This window comes from Bidens hawaiensis, unplaced genomic scaffold, assembly GCF_021521415.1.
Source record: "Bidens hawaiensis isolate Kalapana, Puna unplaced genomic scaffold, B.hawaiensis_p1.1 tig00019582_1, whole genome shotgun sequence".
Lineage (NCBI taxonomy): Eukaryota > Viridiplantae > Streptophyta > Magnoliopsida > Asterales > Asteraceae > Bidens > Bidens hawaiensis.
In genome coordinates this window covers 84,410-111,126 of record NW_027492975.1, presented here as the reverse complement: position 1 = coordinate 111,126, position 26,717 = coordinate 84,410, and the positions used below count along the sequence as shown (strand labels likewise).

General features: G+C 38.3%; 1 pseudogene; it reads left to right on the top strand.

Annotated features, from left to right (window-relative positions):
- The first annotated feature begins 17,248 nt into the window (after positions 1–17,248).
- LOC143558673 (wall-associated receptor kinase 2 pseudogene) lies at positions 17,249–19,825 on the top strand (annotated as a pseudogene).
- The last annotated feature ends 6,892 nt before the right edge of the window (positions 19,826–26,717 follow it).

Sequence of the window (26,717 nt, the reverse complement as noted above, 5' to 3'; positions counted from 1 at the left end):
TGACCAGACCTCACCACTTTCACTGTCGGATGGAAGGTATTCCACCCTTTCCATACTGTAATATGCTCATAAATGTGATTAGTTCTTCATTGTTACAATTTTGCCTCTTAATTTATGATTTTGTTGTTATAACTTCATTTAATGGTTATGTAGAATATGTTCATACAAATCATGATTAGTTTATTAGGTTGTTTTTTTGTTTTTGATTAGTTTATTGGGTATCCGATATCCAATTAATTGCAATTATATGTCACATTAGTTTACATTGGCTCAAAGCTCATAGAGTTGAGACCTAAGCTTTAGGTAATTTTTATAAAAGATGCATTCCGTGCAACTTTGAACCGGCAATACCAAAACTTTTTTACTACGTTAACTTCTTTTTATTCAAAATTGGAATTTATGGGAGGGTCTAATTTTGGATAAGGTTTGTTTTCGTACATACTAATGGAAGATCCCTTTGGGATGCATCTGCTAAATATGATGCCACACATTAGAGCATCAGCAACGGGCTACACGCCCCGAGGTCCGATCCGATGTGGCAGTCGACGGACGTGACGGGAGCCGAACTCCACCGTTGTGGAGCAATGAGGATCGTTGCAGGTCCGGCTCTGCAAACCTGCAGCGGACTTGAAGCGTGGGTCCCTCTTTCTCTCTGATGCATACTTGCTTGGTGGCCCATATCATCTTCATCCTCTCCAGTTTCCATCCCGTTGAAGAAATACCATCAGATCCCCTTCATCTTCTCCACTACCATTTGATTTATGAGTAGATCGCTTTATGTTTGCCGGCGATGGTTTGAATCAATCAATTTCTAATATCCGGCTAGAGGTGGATGTATTTCAGATGTAAAATGGGAATGAAAAAGGAAAAGTGGGAAGGTGGAGTGACGGTGGATATTAGAAATTAGAAATTGATTATATATTAAAAGGGGGAAGGTGGGTTAGATATTTAGATATAAATTTAATATATTAAAAGTTACTATTTGATTATATATAAAAATTATAATATTATAAAAGTATTTTTATTTGGTTAAATATAAAATGGTAGGTGATGATGTGTTGGTTTGTGAAGGTTTGTTGTTGTGGAAGTAAGTGTGGGTTTTTATGAAAAGTTTGAGATATGATGTGACGCTGATGTGGCGGTTTGTTGATGTTTGTTGTTGTGGATGCTCTTAGTTTTGATTTAGGATATTGTAGGCTGGTAACTGGTTATGGGTTGGAAATAAAAACACCAATAAATTCATTTTTCTTTCTCAACCAATTTTATAATTAGGTATGAGCTGAGTTCAGTTAACTGATAAATTTGGGCTAAGTAGTACAATTGTGAAATTAGTTCTTGGAGTAACTGCTTCAGTGCGCATAGTTGACATATTAGAGATTTACATCTTATTAAAATTTTTGTAGTACAATCTGAGTGATAAGAGATATGGCAATGATTGATTCATCTTCTTATACCGTATTATTGTGTAGTCATGTTCGATAGATTGTACAAACCGCCGGTTGAGCACCATTAATCTTCAAATTTCTTCTTTTCTGCCATCAGCAGTAACTTTGATTTTTAACTTTCAAGTTTTGGTAATTGGGTTTTTTTTCTATTTAGTTGTTCGTGGTTTAGAAAAATCAATTGGATTGTTGGGGACCTTAATTATGGATCTCCGGCGTTCTTTAATGTTTTTTAGTTCTTAACACCAATTTTTGATCTGCTTAAACATGATAACAGACATGAATGCTGCAGTGAATGTCACATTCACCTTCAGTAGATTCACAAGTGCCTTCTAGATATTATAAGGTAAACTCTTTTTGGTTAGACTAGAATCTAATTAACTTTGAAAAAGTATAATAATGGTTACTAAAATTCTTTAAAACCTATTTTAATGATGGGCATAACATATAAATTTTTTTTATTGTTTTCAAAGTTATATTTTGATGATCTTAGTCATATGATTAGCTTTAGGTATGCTTTGCTAGCATGAGAACAGGTAGTTGAGTTGATGAGTTCTTTGTTCCTCAGAAAACACCAAGAGATACATACACATGTACCTTCTAGAACTTAAAAAAAAGGTACTATATCATCGTGATGATAGGTTGATTGAAACGAAATGTGATGCCATCATGTATACAATACCACTGGTGATACATTTACTTTTAGAGACCGTTGGACTTGAGTATTTCAGTTTTGGGTTTGTTTTCCGGGTTTGTTGGGCTTCACAATAACGCAAAAGTTAATTTGAAAAATGCTAAAAGTAATTTGTTCCCATACTCCTATATAAGTGGTTTCATAAGTACTCAGCTTCAACATGTTTTTTTTACTTCAATGAAACCATATACTTTGAACTCTTTTCAAATTGTTTTTTTAAAAGAAGTGAAACCCTACGGGTACGCAGCTCAGCTGAAACCTACCCACCAGTTACTCCATTGTTGTGGCCATTCGCTTATTGTTATGTCATTGTATTTTCCCCGCAAAGCCATTCTGTTGAATTTACTATTTAATTATGCTTTAGCCCGCAAAGTCAATTAATTTGTAATTATTTTTTGGCCCGCAAAATCAATTGATCGTTTTTATATGTGATTATGACTTCAAACCTTTGGTGTTTTGCTACAGAAAGATAGTTATTCATTTAACGTGTAGATTATTCTAAAGGTATTAACCAACCAGGTTGGTTAAAATCTTGGTTTTTTTTCGTTTGCATGTCCTTATTTTAACAATGTTTTTATTTTCAATAACTTGATTTGCATATCTATGAATTAGTGGGTTCGGCTTATGTTTTTACTGTAACGGGTCAAACAGGTTAAATAAATAATGTTCTTGAAAGGAAATTGTTAAATTGGCCAAACTGGTTGAAAGTTTCCCAAAGTGTATTAAAAATTCAGGCTTCTCGAGATGTAAGGTAGTTGAATTTGGATTCAAGCAGTCAGTTTTAACATAGCTTTGTCAATGTTTGACCATAAAAAGTCAACTTTGAGTCAGATTTTGTTTTGCTATTTGGAGATGGTATAATGGGCTTAATAATAGTTTTGTTATAAGATTTTTTTGGACCCTACATATCTATAATCTTGACATAAACTCGATTTTATGACCGAGTCAACATATTGGATTTTTAAGTTTTGCGCAATCCTTTATGCTATAGGTATCGTATTTATTTCCTTTTTGTTAGTTTTAAACTTATAGATTTTTAATTGATTTAATGTTTGCTTATTATCAAGAAAACTATATTAGCTCTAAATTATTGACATTTGATTTGGAAAGACAAGATTCTTGAACCTGCGTTGGTTGCACTTCATAATCCGCTGCATATAATTTTTTGTTTAGAATCTTCCTCAGAAGGCCAATTTACTTGGGAAGGTTTGTTCATCATCTTTTCGTTTAATTCATCGAGTAAAATACATATATTAACGGGCCAAAACGGGTTAGTCTGTGAAATAAGTTTTTTTTAATGAATTTATTCTTTATCGTAAATATACCAACTTTTTTTTCCAACCGCTCAATTTTTGGCTTACTTTCAACAAAAACCAATACTATCGGTTTGGCTCACGTATGACCTAAAAACCGTCAAAATCAATTTTTTTGTCACTATTAACTTTTTTAGTCATGGCCAACATGATATTTTCAGCCGATATTGACTCTTTAGTAAAATTGATTTTTTACAAAGTTGATGATTTTGGTAAGTTCAACTTTATGGTGTGCGCTTACAATTTAATATGTGGATAGCTGCTGAGAATAAAATGCTCGAAAGGAAAGTGTTTTATTTGAGCATTTTATTGGTAAAATATGCATTGGTAATTATAAACATTGTATCATGAAGAATATACATTTGGTACTATGTTATTTCTATAGTTTGTTGCATTTTTTTGTATCTTCTGTAATGTTAAATGTAAATTGTTATACTATTAACAATATCTTAATTGTATTTATTGTATTTTCGTTTAATTTCTAACTATATATTTTATAATTGTTGTAACATGTACTTGACGACGTATTTGTATAAATAAAATAAAATAAATAAATTCATGACTTCAACTCACATCATATAAGAACAATATATTTTCAAAATAATATATATAAAATAAATTAAAATTAACCCGCGTAACACGCGGGATAAAAGCTAGTATATAATATATAAATATATTTCATAGTTCGTGATCCGTATCAAGTCAATATATAAAAGCATACGAAGGGCTATTATATAAATATAAAAACATATCTATCATGTGGAAGCTTAAATGCCTTTTGTTAATACATGGTAGTAGTTGGATCATATCAGATGTTGAAAAGGATCTTTCATCAAGATCCCTTGTTCTAGTTTGAGATCCCATTTTAATAATATTCAGAGTTGATTAAATGTATAGTCCTGGCCGCCTGGGGTATACCAATATTACAACTTCAGTCCTAACCTTTGACTGCTAGGTTTCACGACTGAGTTTCGACCGCCTCTTTTATGACCAAGTTGTTTTGTTACCGCGCCTTTAGTGGGTATAGGAGACGATTACACTTTGTAATGAATAACAAATACAGAAAGAGGCGTTTAAACAAATGAGGAAATATGGCATAAACTCGGTAATTATTACGATACTGATAGTAAAATATAAATACATGGTTGACATGTGTTAGTGGTTTCATTTTGTTTATATAAGACACGAATAAATTCAACGCTAAGACGTTCACATGAGTTTATTTTTGTTCTTATTATCTATCCATAAGTTATTTGCGAACACTGACATAATCAAGTTATTCATAAATTACCTTACACATTGAAAAAAATATTAGACAGTCAAGTTATACAACAAAAGTCATACATATATTTTGTTAGACATTATTACATTACATACACATACGAATAGAGGTGGGTATGAAATCCGGTTACGGACCTGACCCGGTTCCCAAAAATACCCGATTTATGAAATACAAAATTAATAAAACATTTTATATAGTTTTCCTTTGGTATGGTCCTATTTCAAAAATGCCTGGATTGTAATCTTACGGAAATAACTGTCCTCAATTTCCGACAAAATAGCAAAGGATTACCGATAAAAACAGGGGCCAATACCGACAATTGCCGGAAAAAATGTGTCACAATCTTATCAGAAATCTAATCAAATACTATCAACGGAGTACCTAGGGATTATTCGCTGATAATGATTTCTCACCAAACCAACAACACTTTGAAAAAAAATATTAATTTTATGAATATAAACTTTTTCTGCCCATAACTTGTGACAAAACTTGTTGTTGGTAACTGGCGGTCGGTTATATCCATTAGTTTACCACTAATATGTTACATTTGTATTTGAGTGTTACTATAAGTACATGATACGTACTATCGGGCATTACAAATTTTTTTTAATCCTTGTTGTCTGTGTAACTTGTATGGTTGTACCAAAGACATCCCCATCTTAAACCCAAGTGAAAGACTATTCCTTTTGCCAATGGATTGCAAATAATAGTGAGTTGTTACACTTACAAATTACGACGCAACATAATTTACAAGAAGCAGTCCTGTCACCATATTTGGAAACATTTTCATTTAATATGAGTAGAAATTATATATAAAGTATTTGCTGTCTCCAAAAACAACATCAAGCAACAAAATAAGGAGCCAGTTTCAAAGTTCGATATGTCCAAAGTTATGTTTATGGACTTACATATATGTATATACACACCAATAACAACAATTGCTAACTCTTTTAGCCGATTTCTAAACATGGAAACCAAATAGCTTAACAACAGTAAATAAACCAAAAGCTAGCCATCTTACAATGGTTTAATATAAATGAGAAACTATTGATGAATTTCGATACCACTCGGTCAACATATAGTTGACCATATCGATTGGGATGTGACGATTCCATCATTTCTGGATGATAGAAGGATCATTCCACTTCAGCAAATGCTATCAGGTACAAATCTGTAAATTGTATTGGTTCATATGCACACGTGCAATGAACAAAAGCACCAATTTATAAACATTAAGGAAAAAAGAAACATATGATATGTGTTGGTCTGGAAGGGGCGAACTTAGGAAGCAATCAGTTGAACAAAGGTTAGAGATCAACGTATAAACATCATCCAATCATCATATATCATATATTCATATTACAAACTGTCATTGTACCGCTATTTATACACTACTGAAATGGGTTATTTAACTAATGGTGGTTAATGGTAATGATGACGGGGGTAGCCCAAGGAAATAATAAAATGGCTGTAACACATTAACGCTAAAAGGGTTAAAAGGTTAAAAGCTTCAATTCCCGCCTAAACTTATGTAAATAAGTATCCACGTGCTACAGTACGATGTCACATCACTGTTCACATCCCTGTCCCCTTTGACCAAAGGACATACTCAGACAAAAGTATTATTATTTTAGTTATGGACCAGCGGTCCAAACCTTCCCGCCCATAAAGATCAACTCTTTATGCAAACAAGAGGCTAACTAGTTTAGTTAACTGGACTAAAAGGCTTACATCTCCTTCATATAAATAGATGACTTAGCCTTAAACATACACACACCAGATTGGGGCAGATAACACCATCTCCCTTATCTTATCTTCTTCTTTGAGAAATATGCTCTTAGCTTATTTCTTTCTTACTTTAATGTCTTCATAGCTTCACCAAGAACATCATTCCAAAACCGATTCCAAACATCACGATTCTTGATCATCGGTGAGCTATAACAACAAACAACTAACTAGTGAACCTCCTTCTACGTTTTTCAAACGTAGAGGGACACCACGACCTGCGTTAGGCTAACCTGAACCCTTGAAGCCTTTTAGCCTGACCAGTATATTCACTATCAATGGTCTTATCTTTGTTGTAGCAACAAGTTGGCGTCCACCGTGGGGCTACGCCGCTTACTTTATCATAAAGACCAGTAGTGTAGCTCCATCACCATGACAGAAGGTGAATCTCCCGAAGAAGTTAACCAAGTGTCTAGAACACCGACACTAAGCGCCGGTCAAGAAACTCCGGCGATAACCTCGATTTTCTCCACTCCGGGAGGAACCTCGACGGAACCTTTGTTCCTCGAGTTTTCACCTTTTCGAACTCCGACTCCTTCACGATCTGGGGTTCCTTCTCCTCATGCAGGAGTCACGAACACCCCGGAACGTGTCGACTTGACAATGGAAGGTGTGTCACGACATTTCTTGCAACTAAGACATCTTCTTAACCGCCACGTGAGCCAAGAAAGAGAAAAAGGGATAAGATTAAGGCTGGAGTACGACGACGATGAACCCTCACTGTCACTCGGACATCCACCTTCCCCTTTAACCAGTTCACAACCTGCTGCTTCTCATTTAGAGGCTGGTCCAAGCGTAACCTGTCAACCTTTTAACTCATCTCTCTATACCTATGGGAGGCCAAGCCCAAAGGCTTTCCCTTTGTATACTTCACAACCCCTCGGGCACGAGACCACTCTCGACCAAATATGGCAGTCACTAGCTTCAAGTGTTCCATGGGAGCAGGCCATGTCGGTCTTACCTTTGGCTAGGAGTGCAACGATGAGCACTCCCATGGGAACAAGCCAGGCAACAGCAACCCCTGAAAGCCTTCAAGGCTTCAATCTCATGCCTCAGATGATAGGCCAAATGATAGCACACCTCCCCTGGACCCAGCTCATCAACCAAGCACTGGGTACTCACCAGGGAACAACGAGTCATAATACAAGGGTAGAAGAAGACCTTGCGAAACCTTACAAACCTGGCAACCTTTCTTGTTTCTCTTAGCAAATTGCCGATTATGACTCCCAAACAAAGATCAAGATGCCAACCCATATAAAAACATATGATGGGACCGAGGATCCCGAAGACCACCTCCAGGTATTTACCGGTGCTGCCAGAATTGAAAAATGGTCCCATGCTGAATGTTGTTTAATGTTCATGCAAACGCTTGTCGGATCAGCCAGGATATGGTTCAACGACCTTCCTGCTCAAAGCGTTCGAAGCTTCGACGATCTGAGCAAAGGATTTCTGGCCCACTTTTCACAACAAAGGAGGTATGTTAAGGATGCCACAATCATTTTCCAGATAAAGCAAAAGGATGATGAAAGCCTTCGAGACTTCATCGAAAGGTACAAAAAAGAAGGGTTACAATATGTGGGGGCTGACGAAAAAATGAGGGTGGCAGGCTTCATGAACGCCATCACCTCCAAATACCTCACAAGAGACTTTAACAAGTGCCTACCTAAAACCCTTGAAGAAGCTCTTGAGCGAGATGAAGCTCATATACGAGGCGAAGAGGCTGTTGATTTCAAAGAACAAAGAAAAAGAGCTCCTAGTTGGAGAGGCAATAGTCCCAATCGAAAGAAAGGGAACTACAACCCCTATGACAAATATTCAAGAAGCTCAGATCAACGAAGGCCTAAAGGTCGGAACCCTCCAAGCAGGGAAAAGACTGTGAACTTCACAGCCTTGACCAAAACACCCCAGGAGATCCTTACCACTAAGGAGGTGAAACACAACTTCCGACCTCCTCGACCCTTGCCCAAGAGCAAGAAAAATGAAAACTCCATCCAGTTCTGTGATTTTCATGAAGAAAAAGGTCACCACACGAATGATTGCTTTCAAATCAAGAGAAGAATTGAGGAAGCTGTCAAGTCTGGGGAATTGGCTCATTTGGTAAAAGGGGTCAAAGACAAGATGGCTGAAAGGAAAAGCAAAGAAGTGAATATGGTGAATATAGACGATGGTGTCTCCCACAAACGACAATGCTTGGAGGCTTGGGAGCTTCAATGTGTCTGCTTCCCACCACCCCAAGGTAACTTACTCTCAAACCCTTTGGTGGTAGAGGCAAATGTGGGAACACTCAAAACAAGCAAAGCCTACATCGACACAGGGGCGGCCACAGAGATCATGTATGAAAGGTTCTTCAATCGACTGAGTAGCGAGGAACGTTCAAGGCTTCAACCCTCTGGGTCTTCTATAAAAGGTATCGCCGATGTACCCTTGAAGCCTTTAGGCCAACTAACCCTTGATGTTTGTTTTAGTGAAGGCAAGATGACGAAAACCAAACCACTCACTTTTGTGGTTATCAACATACCTTCCAACTATGATGTAATCATAGGAAGGCCAGGACAATGTGTGTTCAACATGGCTGTCTCAGTTGCTCAAGGTGCGGTGAAGTTCCCAACCGACAGGGGAATTGCAACCCTTCAACCCACCCAAGAGGTTTACACGGCTGAAGGGGAAAGTTCAAAAAGTGAAAACGAAGAACAAGGCCTGATTAGAAACCCAAAGTATCCTGAACAAAAGGTACGGGTAAACACGAGGCTTTTTAAATAAACACTCTCACACCTTGAAAAGCTATTGATATGCTATAATGATGTCTTTGCGTGGTGCCCGGAAGACATGACCGGCATCCCTCGAAGCATTGCAGAGCATGAGCTAAAAATATCACTTGATGTCAAGCCTGTTGTCCAAAAGAAACGGAGCTTGGCTCATGAACGAAGCTTGGCAGCCTGCCAAGAAGTTGAAAAGCTTGTCCTAGCAGGGATCCTACGTGAGGTTAAATACCAATCTTGGGTGGCTAATCCAGTCATGGTTCGGAAGCCCGACAAGTCCTGGAGGATGTGCATCGATTTCAAGGACTTGAACAAAGCATGCCCAAAGGATTGCTACCCATTACCCGAGATGGACCTCAAGGTTGACTCCTTAACAGGCCATCCCTTCAAGTGTTTTCTTAATGCCTACAAGGGTTATCACCAAATCCTCATGAAGGTGGAAGATGAAGAAAAAACCGCATTCCACACGGACAAGGGCATTTTCTGTTATCAAAAGATGCCTTTTGGCCTACGAAATGCCGGTGCAACTTACCAACGTTTGATCGACAAAGCACTCGCTAGCCAAATTAGCAGAAACCTGGAAGCTTATGTCGATGATTTGGTAATCAAAAGCAAAACCGAACTTCAAATGCTTGATGACATAGAAGAAACCTTCCAAAACTTGAGGAAGATCAATATGAAACTCAACCCTGGGAAATGTTCATTTGGGTTCGAAGAAGGCAAGTTTTTGGGACACATTGTGGGTAAACAAAGCATAAAAGCCAATCCCAACAAGTTCAGGGCTGTTCTTGAAACTAAATCCCCACAAAGCAAAAAAGAAGTGGAAAGCCTAACGGAAGGCTTGCAGCCTTGAAGCGTTTTACCTCCAAGATTGCTGAGAAATCCCTACCCTCTTTCAAAACGTTAAAGGGTTGCACAAACAAGAAAGACTTCAGATGGACGGAAGAAGCAGAAGAAGCCTTCAACCAAATGAAGAAACACTTGGCTTCACTTCCAGCTATTGCAGCCCCTGAAACAGGAGAGCTGATCTCTTTCTATCTCTCAGTCGCTGAAGAAGCATTAAGTGCGGTTCTAACTATCGAACGAGACAAAGTTCAGGTACCCGTTTATTTCTTTAGTAAAACACTAAAACTGGCAGAGATCAAATATCCTCCTTTGGAAAAACTTGCTCTGGCCTTAATTCAAACGGCCAGAAGGCTTCAAAGGTACTTTCAAGCACACCCTATACAAGTAGTCACTGACCAACCTATCAAAAGTGTGCTTAAAAAACCTGAAAATTCAGGCCGATTGGCCAAATGGGCTGTGGAACTAGGTGAACATAACATCACCTATGTCCCAAGAAAAGCTATAAAAGCCCAAGTCTTGGCGGACTTCATTGTAGAAATCCCAAAGCAAGTTATTCCTGAAATACACACAACTGCCACTGAACCTTCTGACCCTGAAGCCTGGAAGCTTTTTACCGATGGGGCTTCCAGCATCGAAGGGTCAGGAGCTGGGCTCATTTTAATCAACCCTGAAGGGTTGGACTTTACATATGCTCTTCGACTTGAATTTCAGACCACCAACAACGAAGCTGAATACGAAGCATTGATCGCTGGTCTGAAGATTGCCAAAGAGATGAAGATCTAAAAGCTACAAGTTTTCACAGACTCGTTGCTTGTTTCAAGTCAAGTCAATGACAACTATATAGAAAAAGAGCCCAACATGAAGAAGTATCGTGAAAAGGCAAAAGGGTTGATGACCAAATTTCAAGAGTGTGCGCTATCAAGCAAGTCCCAAGATCACAAAACAAGAGAGCTGATGCCCTAAGCAAACTAGCATCCCTCACATTTGCACACCTCACCAAGAAAGTTTTGGTTGAAGTGTTGAAGACTCCTTCAATCCAAGAGTTGGAGGTTCAATACGTGATCACCGAAGGAGGTCCCAATTGGATGACTCCCATAGAAAAGTTCCTAAAAAATGGTGAGTTACCTTTGGACCAGACAGAGGCTGAAAGGGTTCGAATCAAATCCAGACAATATGTGTTGCAAGGAGAAATCCTTTATAAAAAGGCCTACCTTTCACCACTATTGAGATGTGTAGGCCCTGAACAAAGTCAGTATCTAATCAAAGAGGTTCACGAGGGGATATGTGGAGCTCATTTTGGGCCAAGAACGGTGGTTGCAAAATTGATGAACCTTGGATACTTCTGGCCCACCATGCACCGAGACGCAATGGAACAACTCAAGAAGTGTGAAGCTTGTCAAATTCATGCACCGGTTCCCAAAAGTCCTAAACACGACCTAGTCCCCATCTCCTCGGCTTAGCCATTTCACAAATGGGGAATGGATATTGTTGGTTCATTCCCACCGGCCAAGGGTGGGGTAAAATTTTTGCTAGTAGCTGTTGACTACTTTACCAAGTGGCCTGAAGTCAAACCACATGCAAAAATAACGGGCAAACAAGTCATGGACTTCGTGTGGGAAACCATTATTTGTCGCTATGTGCTGCCAGGAGTGTTAGTCACGGATAATGGGAAGCAAATTGCCGAGAAGCCTTTTAGCACATGGTGCAAAGAATTCAGAATCACCCAAGTGTTCAGCTCGGTTGCTTACCCACAGTCCAACGGCCAAGTTGAAAGAACAAACAAAACCATTGTAGAAGGAATCAAAACAAAGCTGGGAAGGCACAACAACAATTGGCTTGAAGAACTCCTAAATGTTCTATGGGCAATAAGAACAACCGAAAAAACAAGCCACAAACGAACACCTTACAGCCTAGTGTTGGGATCAGAAGCTGTAATTCCATTTGAAGTTGTGACTCAAAGAACACTCAACATGGATCTCGAATCAAACAACAATGAGACCACGTTGAATTTGCAACTCCTTGAAGAAGTTCGTGATCAAGCCGTAATACAAGAGGCTAAGTACAAGCAGAAAATGGAAGCTTATTACAATGCAAGAGTGAAACATGAACGTTTCAAGCCTGGAGACCTTGTACTTCGAAACAACGAGGCCAGCAAGAAAGAAAACCAAGGAAAGCTTGGCCCAATGTGGGAAGGGCCATACACAATCCTTGAAGCTCACAAGGGTGGATCCTACAAGCTGGCCGACAAAGAAGGCAAAAGGCTTCCAAGACACTGGAACGGAAAAACCCTTAAAAGGTTCCATGCCTAGTCAAAGTCTTAAGATGTATTTCAAGAGATGTATAATTCTCCTTTTTGTGAACATCAACCTCTTGAATGAATGATAAAGTTTTTGTCATAACTTGTCTTTACTATCCTATAATCAAGTTGAGAACCTAGCAAGAAACTCCATGGCAAGGGCCATGTAAGGGGATGAGCTCCCATGCCACATTGCTCAATAGGTTAAAGGTAAATGGACCTATATAAGGGGTGAGTACCTATATCAATCCAACTCCATGAGAATTAGAAAAGTTTTTAACTAAAACTAATCTCATAGACAGGTCTGAACAGCCTAAACCAATTCGTTCCTTAAACTTAAAAGAAAAAGTTTACGAAAACAAAAATCATACACTAAGTAGTGATATAAAGGATAGCCAATATGTGCTTTTTACCTAACGAAGACTTGAAGCTAAAAGTGACTGCAACACTAAAACTTCTTAAGGAAAGTTAGTTAAAAACACATCAAACTAACAAGACACGCAACCAAAACACAGATACATAAACATCACAGTTCATAAGAAAAGGCCATTGTAAGGCCATAACCAATAGCATTCATAACAAGCCAATTAAGGCTAAACAAGGAAATCACAAGGATTCCCAAGAAAATGTTCAAAGGGCCAAAAGGCCAAACACAACCACAAGGCAGAAACTTTAAGAGTTTCATGCCAAACCTACATTGTTTAAGATTACATAACATTGTTTTAAGGTGCTAAGAAAGCTACGAATCAAGTATTTAAACATCAGAAACAGGCTTCGAAGTACTAGCCTTACCACCCTTAACACTTTTACCCTTCTTGGACTTCTTAACTTGCGGGCCAACATCAGCAACAGCCGAGCCTTCGAGGCTTGCCACATGAGATCCGTCGCTTTCCTCAGATAAAGTTTCTTCACTGTCACCGGAATGGGAGCGTTTTTTTGACAAGGACTCGAGCACCTCTTTAACAGCTTTCTCATCAAGACCGGCTGGCTTCAAACCCTGCAACATAGAAAGAGGCTTACCAAAGCATGATGACACTTCACCCACATAAGGGTAAGTGAGCCTCTCCATGGCATGAACCGACTCCACAAAAAGCTTGTAAGCATCGCGGTTGAACAGGGGAGATTTCTCAATTGGCTGGCTAGACTCGTGATAGCTACAACCGGCAACGAAGCCCAAATGCTTACCATGGGCCAACAACTTCGTGTACACACCGCCCAACACCGAGTTGAATTCACTAGAATGAAGCAAATAAGCCACAACCTGTTGAAACCCATGTTCAATCAGCCACTTGTTGTCATCAGAAGTCTGGGTGACCGAAGCCTTCAAGTTTCCTTCTCCATCTCAAAGGCCCTTCTCTGCACCTCAAAGGTTTCCCGGTCAGCATCCAACTTGGCCCTATCAGCCTCCATGACTTTCTTCAATTCGGCCAGCTCAATCTCATGACCACGAGACAACTCATTAATCTTCTCAACATAACCTTCCTCTTTCTTCGAAAAACCCGCAATCTCCTTCTTCATCTCCATCATGGAAGCTTTCATTCCCTCCTTCTTCTTGGAAAAATCCTCATACTCCTGCATTCCCTTTCTAAAACGAGTCACACCCTCTGCCAAAAGGGCAGAAAGGTTGCAAGAACTCAGGATCAATCTTGACAACATGGAATCACCCTCCATTTCAGAAATAGTGTTACGCACTTCTGGAGGAGCAAAATTGGCTAACACATCAGCACAAACCGAGGGATCCTTGAAGCTATCCCCAACCTTCACGTTCCACTCTGGCACATAAACTGCATCACAATCCAACCCTTGAACCGTCGCAACCTTCTTGCCAGCTGATTTCTTTTTCTCGGAAACCACCAAACCCTGAACCTTCTCAACCTCCATAGTAGGACCTTGATCTTCAGAAACTTGAATATCATCACTAACCTCAACTGGCTCACGAGAAGAGGAAGTGCCAACAGACTTCAACAAACTTCGTGTGGAACGACGGGTAGAAGACTTCGGAACAACGGCCTTGGTGAACCCTTTAACGTTGGCAACCCCAGCATACTCAGCGTCCTCAAATCGACCCTCCTTCCCCCGAGTCACCGAGTCATCTCCAACAACAGTCGCAACATCAGTAAACCCAACATCCGAAGTGTCATCACTTTTCAAAAAGTCTAAGGCATACATAACTACAAAATACAAAGGAAAACCATTAGCAAACATATCAACAAGATAAAACAAACACGGGATAAACAAATGCATACCCTTATTATCCCTCATAAGCACGGGATCCCGATTAGGCTTATCCCAAAGTTTGCTAATTCCTAATAACACAAGAAGGTGTTCGGGAAAAGGACGAAGTCGTGATGGACACTCCCTAATACGTTTCAAAAACAAATCGTTCAACTCTGATTCTGCCGGCTCAGGCTCGTTGAGAACAGCCTCGGGTTGTCTCCAAATGGGTTTAAATGGAAGGATAGAATCGGAAACAAAGAAAAACGGTCCTTCCAAGAACCGAGGGTTGTAACCGCCGAGGAAACCAAACACGTTTCAACCTTGGTGTGTTCAAAAGTATACCAATCACCATTCTTTGCTAAGTGAAAAACGGCGAAAACTCAACAATGAAGGGTTATAACCTAGAGCTCTACACAAAACCTCAAAATGCAATACCCTAGAAAGCCCTAAAGGATGGATTTGACCGAACGATATACGGTAATATTCCAAAACATTCAAAACAAAAACTGAAAACGGGTGTCGGAAATTGGAAAATTCAAAATGACGGCAATATAAAGCAATGAAGCCCGCCGGACAACGATCAATCGAATAATCGACCGGTGGAGCAACCGGTTTGTACTTTAACCCTATTCCCCATTCAATACAGAACGATTCAACCTCTTCTTGGGTTAATCGGGAAAAACTGGTCGAAAGATCATTTTTGGCAACCATAATTTTGGAAATAAAGATGAAGAATTGAGACTAACCTGTTGGAAAATTGAAGGAAACTTGTAAGTGTTTATGATGGAAACTTTTAAAGAAAAAGATAGAAGAAAATGAATGGTTATCTGTCTAATAACTATTAATGAAAAGCAGTTCTTTGGAAACCGCATTCTGACAGTTACAATCACATCAACTGTCACATTAATAATTCAAAAAACAACCAAAACTGAACAAAGCTTCGAAGCCTTCAAGCCTTGAAGCCTTTAAGCAGTAAACAAAATGTGTGCAAAAGTCAAAAGCCCTTGAGCATACTCCTCAAATACCTCTGACTTGGGGGGCTGATGACGGGGGTAGCCTAAGGAAATAATAAAATGGCTGTAACACATTAACGCTAAAAGGGTTAAAAGGTTAAAAGCTTCAATTCCCGCCCAAACTTATGTAAATAAGTATCCACGTGCTACAGTACGATGTCACATCACTGTTCACATCCTTGTCCCCTCTGACCAAAGGACATACTCAGACAAAAGTATTATTATTTTAGTTATGGACCAGCGGTCCAAACCTTCCCGCCCATAAAGGTCAACTCTCTATGCAAACAATAGGCTAACTAGTTTAGTTAACTGGACTAAAAGGCTTACATCTCCTTCATATAAATAGATGACTTAGCCTTAAACATACACACACCAGATTGGGGCAGATAACACCATCTCCCTTATCTTATCTTCTTCTTTGAGAAATATGCTCTTAGCTTATTTCTTTCTTACTTTAATGTCTTCATAGCTTCACCAAGAACATCATTCCAAAACCGATTCCAAACATCACGGTTCTTGATCATCGGTGAGCTATAACAACAAACAACTAACTAGTGAACCTCCTTCTACGTTTTGCAAACGTAGAGGGACACGACGACCTGCGTTAGGCTAACCTGAACCCTTGAAGCCTTTTAGCCTGACCAGTATATTCACTATCAATGGTCTTATCTTTGTTGTAGCAACAGGTAACTACCATAACTACGTAACAACACCGTTACATATTACACCCCTAAGTATTTACAATGACATTTTGATCCATAAACATAATAAGTTAGTTTAATTTCCAATAATATACACATACATATATAGCTTTTAAGAACAATAAAAACTCTTGAAATGCATATAACTCTCAAGATTACAACCTTAACCACAATTAAGAAAATATTGTCCACACAAAATAAAAGCACAAGTGGGATCGTATATCCAAAACAAAAACGGATCATAACTAAAATGTACGTCCATTTGACTAGTCAACATCAAGAGAGTGTTCATTTAATCAAGCTCTTCCTAAAATGTCCATGCTAAATCACGTTGACCCGTTGACTTTTAATCATTATCTCGATGAGATTTTTAGCCAACCAGATTCTGCCACTTTTCCTAAAACCATCTGTTTGACGAGATTATTTTGGCGTCCAACTAGATATTTTGGACAATGGGCAAAATTTAGCTGGCTAAAAATCCCCTCGAGTTAATGATTAATAAGTCTTTTAGCATGAATATTTTGAGAAGAGGCTGGTAAAGTGGAGCGTGGACATCCTTAAATGGACATGCATCTTGGTTATTATCCCAACCAAAAAATGACATGTATATGTGCAATTGTGTATGTTCATGTCACATGCACAATATCTACTGTACAGCTAGCTGGTTAAGTTTATAATTCGATCTTCCATTAACAAATCAGTGGTCAATTTTCTGCACCGTCCAAAATTTCTCTCTTCTGTTTATTGTGCTTTGATGTCAAAGTGATTAATTCCGATACCTTTCCTTCTTTCTGTCTGTGCAGATTGATGAAAGTTGCATTTTAGAGATAAACAAGGAATCTGTGGTTGATTAAACCAAAAGTTAATTATATAACTATAATATTTCTCTGAGTGCTTCAAATGCTGTCCCTGACACTTGTTTTGCAGTCAAATTCAGCCAGAAGTCAATCCAAACGTGGCCTCGAATGTTCCAACACATGCGGCAACATCACCATTCCTTACCCTTTTGGAATAGAAGAAAACTGTTACCTCGACACTGCTTACAGGGTAAGTTGTAACATGACCACCGGTAGAGTGTCTATATCGGGCATGAACGTAGGTGTTGTAGACATATCACTTAGTGGTCATCTACGGGCAATATCACACGTGGGTCGTGTTTGTTACACCAGGAAAGGTAGAAGGCATAGTATGGCAAAGTCTATTACAGAGTTACCAAGGTTCCCTCTTTCTCTTAATCAGAACGAGTTAACGACTTTGGGTTGTGACATTCAAACGAAAGTCAGAAGTGGCGATAAAGTTAAAGTGACATGTACCACAGTGTCTGGAAAATGCATGCATAAGGTGTCATGTTCAAGGAATGTCAATTGTTGTCAAACTAGGATAGAACAGTCACTACCTACAGACTTCTTCTTTAGATTGAACAGTTATCAAAATAATACGGGAAAGAAGGGTTTTACCCGCTGTGGCTATGCATTGATTATTGAGACAGGAAGGTATCACTTTTCGTCATCTGATGTATATAACTTGACAAGTGAAAACCTTGGGTCATATGAGATATTGCTACATTGGACGGTGGGTAATACAAGCTGTCAAGAAGCTCAAAAGAACATAAGCAGTTACTTGTGTATAGAAAATAGCGAGTGTTGTGATTCTAATAACGCTAAGGGCTATCGTTGCAGTTGCTCTGTTGGTTACCAGGGGAATCCATACCTAGAAAATGGTTGTCAAGGTATAATCTCTTAACATTTTTCCTTCTCTTTCAATGTAAAAATATATTAACCGTCTATGGGAAAACACATAAGTTAGAATATGCTAACAGTTTGGATCTCGGATTCAGCACATGCTTAGAAAGCCAAAACCATTCCAGGCAACCAATTCCAGTTTTCTATGTGGTTGTTAGTATCTATGCTTCCTACAAACCATGAATATGCATACTATCCTTAATTTCTAATAGTAGCATTTTTATATACTTTACGAGACAATAATGGGTGTATTTATTATTTATATATATGCAAGTTGTCAATGTGATTTGAGGGTAGAAGGGAGACTCGTATATTCCATATGGGTGTGTAGTCAATGCAGTCTATGCTCAGTTGAATAATACCATTAACATATTTACACAGATTATTAAAAACCTTTTATGACGTTTTTCAGATATAAACGAGTGTGAAGAACATCGGCATGATTGCATATACAGTTGTACTAACACGAATGGAAGCTACAAATGTTCATGCCCTTTCGGCCAACATGGTGATGGTAGAATGAATGGGAAGAGTTGTACATATTTAGAAGGGTCAATTGTTGCATGTGAGTGTATATAACTCATTTGTCTTCATGTTAACATTCCTTAAATAAATTCAATTTCTTTGTTTAATTAAAAGTAACAAATTTAGCAATGCAAGTTTAAGCACTTTCCAGTAACAAGCTCTATCAATAAACAGCAACTGCCGCATTTGTCATGCTATCACTAATCGTGTATGGGGGGCTAAAACATAGGCAGATCATGAAGAGTAGGGAGAAGCTCTTCAAGAAAAATGGTGGTTTGATTCTTCAGAAACTACTTTTTGAATCTAAACAATCTTTCCGTATGGCCAAGATTTTTTCAGCCGGAATACTTGAAAAGGCTATCAATAACTTCCATAAAACAAATATCATCGGTCAAGGAGGCTACGGTATTGTATATAAAGGTACTCTAGCCGAAAAAACAATGGTTGCCATCAAGAGTTCCAAGTCAATTGACGAGAACCAAATAGAGCAGTTTATAAATGAGGTCATCATCCTATCAGAAATTAACCACCCAAATGTCGTCAAACTCTTGGGTCGTTGTTTAGAGACACCGACCCCTCTTCTAGTTTATGAGTTTGTAACCAACAATACTGTCTTCCACCACCTACATGAAAGAGAGTTTATTTCTTCGTTGACATTTGAAAGGCGCCTAAACATAGCCATACAGACTGCAGAAGCCCTTGCTCATATACACTCAACCACACAGATCATTCATAGAGATATTAAATCATCAAACATACTTTTGACTAATGACTTCACTGCTAAAGTGTCTGATTTTGGTATCTCAAGGTTCATTCCAGTTGATCAGAGTCACTTACAGACTTTGGTACATGGGACCCTTGGGTACATAGATCCTGAGTACTTCCGTTCAGGAAATTTGACCGAGAAGAGTGACGTTTATAGTTTTGGCATGGTTCTTATAGAGCTCCTTACAGGAAAAAAAGTATATTCACGCGATGGAACTGAAAGCGAGTTGGGTTTGGCGACATATTTTGTTTCTTCATTAGAAAGAGGTTGCTTGATTGGAGTACTTGATGCTAAAGTGAAAAAAATGGACTTGATGACCATATCAAGAAAATCGCCAAACTTGCAGAATGTGTGGAGATAGAGGGCAAGAAGAGGCCTAACATGAAAGGAGTGAAAGAGGAACTCAAGGAAATAAGCGACTCTTACCAAAAGTGTTGGTGGTGAATCAAACTAAGGACCGAAGCTACATGTGCATGGAAGACTTTTTTTTAGTGTTTGAGTTGAATAAACGAATATCAGATGGTAAAGTTTTTTACCTACTTTCTCAGCTTTAGGTAGTTTGATAGTTTTCCAGTCTATTTGTTCTCTGATTTTGTTCATTGCTATGTATATTGAAAATCAAAGGGTTGGAATGAACATGAATGTAATCAATATTCTTGGTGGTCAGAGAGTTTTGTATTCTATATTGCTTTTGTATATTTTAAAAGTTACAGTGAAAGAAGAATATAAATAACACATGTTGGCTTGAAACATAAAAAGAAAATACTATAAAAAATGATTTCTCAATCCCTTAAATGGAGCCTATAACGGTCACTAAAGGTTGTCCATCTTGCCTAAATAGGAAGATGTTGACCCTTGTAATCTTTGTTTTTATTTTTAGTTTTCTAACACCCCCCCCCCCCCCTCAAGCTGAGTGGTGGGGTCTCCGATGCTCAGCTTGTGAAGAAAATTCTTGAATACTGTTCCGTTGATGGCCTTGGTTAAAATGTCTGCAAGTTGGTCATCTGATCGGGCGAATGGAAGCTCTATAATCTTTACTTTGAGTTTTTCTTTAATGATGTTTCTATCTACCTCCACATGCTTCGTACGATCGTGTTGGACATGATTTTTGAAATTTGTATTGCGGCTTGTTGTCACACATGATTCTACTAGCTTCGGTTTAGAGAAAGCTAATCTCTGTCATAAGTTTACGTATCCATAGAACCTATGCTACGCCTCGTGCAATTCCTGGGAATTCTGCTTCGGCACTAGATGATGCTACAACCTTTTGCTTTTTGCTTCTCCATGTAACTAAATTTCCACCAACTAGAGCGAAGTAACCCGATGTTGATCTTGCATCATATTTGTCCCCTCCCAAGTCTTCATTAGTATATACTTGAACTTTTAGGTGTTTATTTGGTTTGAAGAGAACCCAGTGGCGTGTTGTCCCTTTAAGATATCTGATAATTCTCCGTATGGCTTCCATGTGAGTGTTTTGAGGTTGATACATAAATTTGCTAACTGCCCCTACTGCATATGCGATGTCTGGACAAGTATGCGCGTGATACATTAATTTTCCTACAAAACGTTGGTATCTTCCTTTGTATGCTAATTCACCGCCTTCTACCATATGGAGTTTATGATTAAACAATATTGTTGTATCATCCGGTTTGCAATCGATCATACCTGTCTCGGCTAAAAGATCAAGAATATATATTTTTTGACATATAAAGATACTTTTTTTAGATCTTAGTACTTCAATTCCGAGAAGGTATTTAAGCCTTCCTAGGTCCTTCATTTCAAATTCTTTAAACAAGTTTGCTTTCAATTGCTTCATTTCTTCATCGTCGTTTCCCGTAATCATCATGTCATCAACATATATGATTAAACAAGTTACAAGTTTACCTCTGTTTTTAAGGAAGAGTGTATGATCAAAATTGCTTTGTCGAAATCTATATCCCTTCATCGATAGGGTGAATCTGCCGAACCAAGCTCTAGGAGATTGTTTCAGCCCATATATAGTTCTTTTTGATCGACAAACTTCCTTTTCTTTGAAATGTTCGGTGAACCCAGGTGGAGCTTCCATATATACTTCTTCTTTTAATTCTCCATGGAGAAAAGCGTTCTTAACATCAAATTGATAAAGTGGTCATCCTTCATTTGCAGTGATCGAGAAAAGGACCCTGATGGTGTCCATCTTGGCTACTGAAGAGAATGTTTCTTGGTAGTCAATCCCATACGTTTGAGTGTAACCTTTAGCCATTAATCGTTCTTTGTATCTTTTAATGGTTCCGTCGGGTTTTTGTCTAATTGTGAAGACCCGTCGACATCAGAATTGATCTAATACCAACAACTGCACCACTAGCCAAATCTCCTTATAGATTAATACCCTCCGAAATGAAGGAATTGAAGAAACAGTTGGATGAGCTATTAGAAAAAGGGGTTTATACGACCAAGTTTGTCACCTTGGGGAGCTCCGATTCTATTCGTCAAAAAGAAAGATGGATCGATGAGAATGTGCATAGACTATCGTGAGCTAAACAAAGTAACTGTAAAAAGCAAATACCCACTACCAAGGATTGATGATCTGTTTGATCAACTCCAAGGGGAAAGTTATTTTTCCAAAACTGATCTAAGATCAGGATATCATCAGCTAAAGGTCCAAGAAGAAGATATACAAAAGACGACATTTAGAACTAGATACAGACATTATGAGTTCACTGCTATGCCTTTTGGACTTATTAATGCTCCGACAGCTATCATGGATATGATGAATCGAATCAACAAATCATACCTTGGTAAGTTTGTTATCGTATTCATTGATGACATTCTTATTTACTCCAAGTCTAAGGAAGATCATCAAGATCATCTCAAGTTCATACTTGAAACTTTAAGAAAAGAAAAGTTATATGCCAAATTCTCTAAGTGTGGATTTTGGTTAACGAAAGTTCAATTTCTGGGTCATATTGTAAACGGAAAAGGTATTCAAGTAGATCCAGCAAAGATTGAAGTTATTACAAAATGGGAGAAGCCCAAGACACCGACTCAAGTCAGAAGCTTTCTAGGGTTAGCCGGATACTACCGAAGATTTATTCAAAACTTCTCTGGAATAGTTGTTCCGTTAACCTCACTCACTAGAAAATCAGCTAAGTTTGAATGGGGACCGGAACAAAAAGAAGCATTCAAAAACCTTAAACAGAAGCTAACCAATGTACCTATCTTGGCCTTGCCCGAAGGTCTAGATAACTTCAACATATACCATGATGCTTCGCACATGGGTATGGGATGTGTTTTAATACAAGGAAAGAAAGTTATTGCGTATGCTTGTAGACACTTAAAGGTTTATGAAAAGAATTATACCACACACGACCTCGAACCAGGCGTTATAATTTTCGTACTGAAACTACGGCGACACTATCTATATGGTGTTAAATTCATAGTATATACCGCTCACAAAATTCTGAAACACATTTTCGATCAAAAGGAGTTAAATATGAGATAAAGGTGTTGTATGGAAACTCTCAACGACTACGAATGTGAAATCATATATCATGAAGGAAATGCCAATGTAGTTGCTGACACTTTAATTAGAAAAGAACACGATAAGCCAAAGAGAGTCCAAGCTCTCAGATCAGAGCTCAAGGTTGATTTAAACAACCAAATTAAAGAAGCTCAGAATTTGGCACTAGAAGAAGAGAACATTAAAGCCGAAAAAGAAAATGATACCATTGACCAACTAGTCAAAGGAAGAAAATGATACCATTGACCAACCGATTATTGGAAATTTAAGAGCTAAAATTCTTGAAGAAGCACATAAATCAAATTACATAATGCATCCAGGAAGTGATAAGATGTATCATAATCTTAAAGATGATTATTGGTGGATTGGTATGAAGAAGGACATTGCTTTATATGTTCCTAAATGCCTAACATGTTCTAAAGTAAAAGTTGAGCATCAAAAGCCGTTAGGTTTACTACAACAACCAGAAATACCAATATGGAGACGGGAAATGATAACCATGAATTTCATTATGAAGTTACCCAAAACTTCTCGTCAAAATGATGCATCTGGGTGATTGTAGATAGGTGGATTGGTCCGCGTGAAGAAAAAAGCAGAAAAAATTATATTGGTAATATTTTCTGGAGATATCCATTTTCCTGGAAAGACAAATAAGGAATTCCGATTGATACCACCGGGAGAGGGGGAAAATTTCCAAAGAATACAAAAAAATTGAAAAATTGGCTCTATATCCAACGAATGAAACTTTCTAGGTATGAAAAAAAGTATTTTGTTTTGGTTCACCTGTAGTCCCATATAAAAAAAACGGATGACCACGTCTGCTCATTTCATACCGATACAAGAATCGTTCAACATGGATAAATTAGCACAACTATACGTGGAAAGCGTAGTATCGTTACATGGTGTGCCACAATCCATTATCTCCGATAGAGATGGTCGTTATACTTCAAATTTTTGGGCAAGTTTTCAAAAAGCCATGGGAATAGGGGTGTGCATAATAAGGGCCGGACCGAAAAACCCGAGAGCCCGGACCGAAAAAGACCGAAACCCGAACCCGAAGTATGATGTTCGGTTCTTCATCGGGTAGTATATTTTTCCAAATTCGGTTTCGGGTCGGGTATCGGTCTTAGGAACAAAAAACGGAGTTTACCCGAATCGACCCGAGTATGCCATGGACGGAGCAAAAAATGACGATGAGAACTGTAAGAGCATGAAGTTTACATGAAGAAGAAAGGGACTTTGGATGTGAAAAATATTTAACGGATTTGAAATGATTGTGAATGCTTTATATGGACGTCAAGGCAAAATTAACTCTAATTTAATGTATCCTTTCAACTATACCTTTAACTTTTTATTATGTTTTTACACTCCAGCACACAGCTTGTCAGCCACACATCTATGCAAACTTCATTTTATTTTTAACTTTCTTCTTTCCCAAAGCAAATCCTATCATCACTGTCATTACGTTACAACCCGCCTCCATGAAACCTCCACAGAAGTGGTCTACTTTGGTCACCGACCGCCTGTTTCCTCTTTTCATTTCGCCGTAACAGCTAACGACTTCAATTTAGTGACATACAACATGAACTTGATCCGATCATTACCCAAATTGAGTATACAGTTGAGATTTAGGCAAACCAGGTCGGTCTTCGGTCTTCACATCTTAACCGATTTCTAACAACAAACATAAAACCGAGACTGATTGCTTCCTACAGGCCCGGTCGTCGGTTCTCGTTTTTAAGTTTTTCGGGTTTCCGGTCCGGGTCGGGTATTACTCGGTCCGGGTCGGGTTTAACGAAATGCACACCCCTACATGGGAACGCGATTGAAGTTAAGTACCACGTATCATCCACAAATTGATGGGCAAAGTGAACGTATTATTCAAACCTTGGAGGATATGTTTCGTGCATGTGTAATTGATTTAGGAGATAGTTGGGATACTCATATATATCTAATGGAATTCTCGTACAATAATATTTATCACACGAGTATCCAATTGGCACCATTTTAAGCACTATATGAAAGGAAATGTAGAACACTTGTATGTTGGTCTGAGACATGTGATAACCAATTATTTGGATCAGAAATCGTTCAAAGAACCACCGATCATGTAACACAAATTTGTGAACGATTGAAAGCAGCAAGGGATAGACATAAAAGCTATGCGGACATTCGTCATAAGCCACTAGAATTCAAAGAAGGAGATAAAATGCTCCTCAAAGTATCACCTGGGAAGGTGTAGTACGATTCGGAAAGAAAGGGAAATTAAGTCCGAATTTTGTTGGACCATTCAAAATACTCGAAAGAATCGGACCAGTTGCATATCGACTTGAGTTACCCGAGGAAATGAAATACATACACGACGTGTTTCACGTATCTAACTTACGCAAGTTTAGCCAATGAAACTCTTGCAATGCCTCTAAAGGATGTTAAAGTCAATTAAAAACTTAAGTTTGTAGAGCAACCAATTCAAATCGAAGACAACATGATCAAGTTACTCAAGCGCAAGCGACTTAAGCTAGTGAAAGTTCGATGGGATTCTAGACGAGGACCCGAGTATACGTGGGAACTCGAGTCATAAATGAAAAAGAAATATCCACATCTATTTTAGTAAATCTTGAGGACGAGATTATTCAAAAGGTGGGGAGGATGTAACACCTTGAAAATACCTCATCTAAGTTTAAGCCTAAAATGCCAAATAATAAAGCTTAAGGACTAAAAATGAGAATTTTCAACTTTCAATCCCTTCGCTCGACACGGATGGGCTAACCAAAGATCCTTCGCGCTACGCGAAGGAATGAAATATTAACCGACTTAACATTTACTTCACGCTACGCGAAACATTGCTAAGTAATCGGAGACACGTGTCAAACCACGTGTCAACCAACACGTGGCGGAATATTGTTTCGAGCGACGCGAACGACCTAGACATAGTTCCTTCGCGCGACGCGAAGGAACCCGTTTCTTCCTATAAATAGGGGTCTACGGGATTGAAGCTATTCATCCCCAAAATACTCACATTTTCACACACATAACCCAGAAATCTGTGCCCATCTTTCTAGGTCAACCGACGGATCATTTTCTCGAAGTACTTGCAAGAAATGAAGTCCTGAAACCCTACCATCGATTTATTACTCTTTTTCTTATTATTACATTCCGAGTGCTCGCATTAAGGTAGGGATAATGTTTAAGTTATTTAAGTTATAACTTAGACATTAGTCGAGACTATGACCTTTAACCTTGAAAAGATTTTAAACATTCACAAAGAGTTTTCATAAACGTTACTTCTTGACAAAGTAAGGTTAACAAGTATATTTTGATTGGCATGTAGTAACTATAAGGGGGATATCACTAGTAGTGAGTTTCTTGACAAATGAAAGTAACTCGTATAAATCTCACAATCAACCGCGGGACCCGTTTACTTACCTGGTGAAACTCACCAACGTGTTAGAACCTAATAAGCCAAATCATGTTATATCAAACGCCATATTAAAACAAATGTTTTCATTCAAAGACAAAGTTGAAAACTTTATCAAGGTTAAGCTCAAGGGCAATAGCTTAATCAAGAAACACCATCTAAATACTTATAAGAACATGTTTGTGTATAGGTTAATATCATTTTCATTCACCAATCAAGAAGGTTTTTAAACGCACACTGACGATACAGGTGAATACGTTAAACCTTTACAAACAGTCAAAACATATTTATACTCTATAAGATGAACGGGTTGTTTAACTTAAAGAATCAGCCAATGTTTAAATAAGATTACGCGATATCTTATAATACAAATTAAAAAATAAAAGCAACTCAGACTGATTACACATGTGTATGGATCC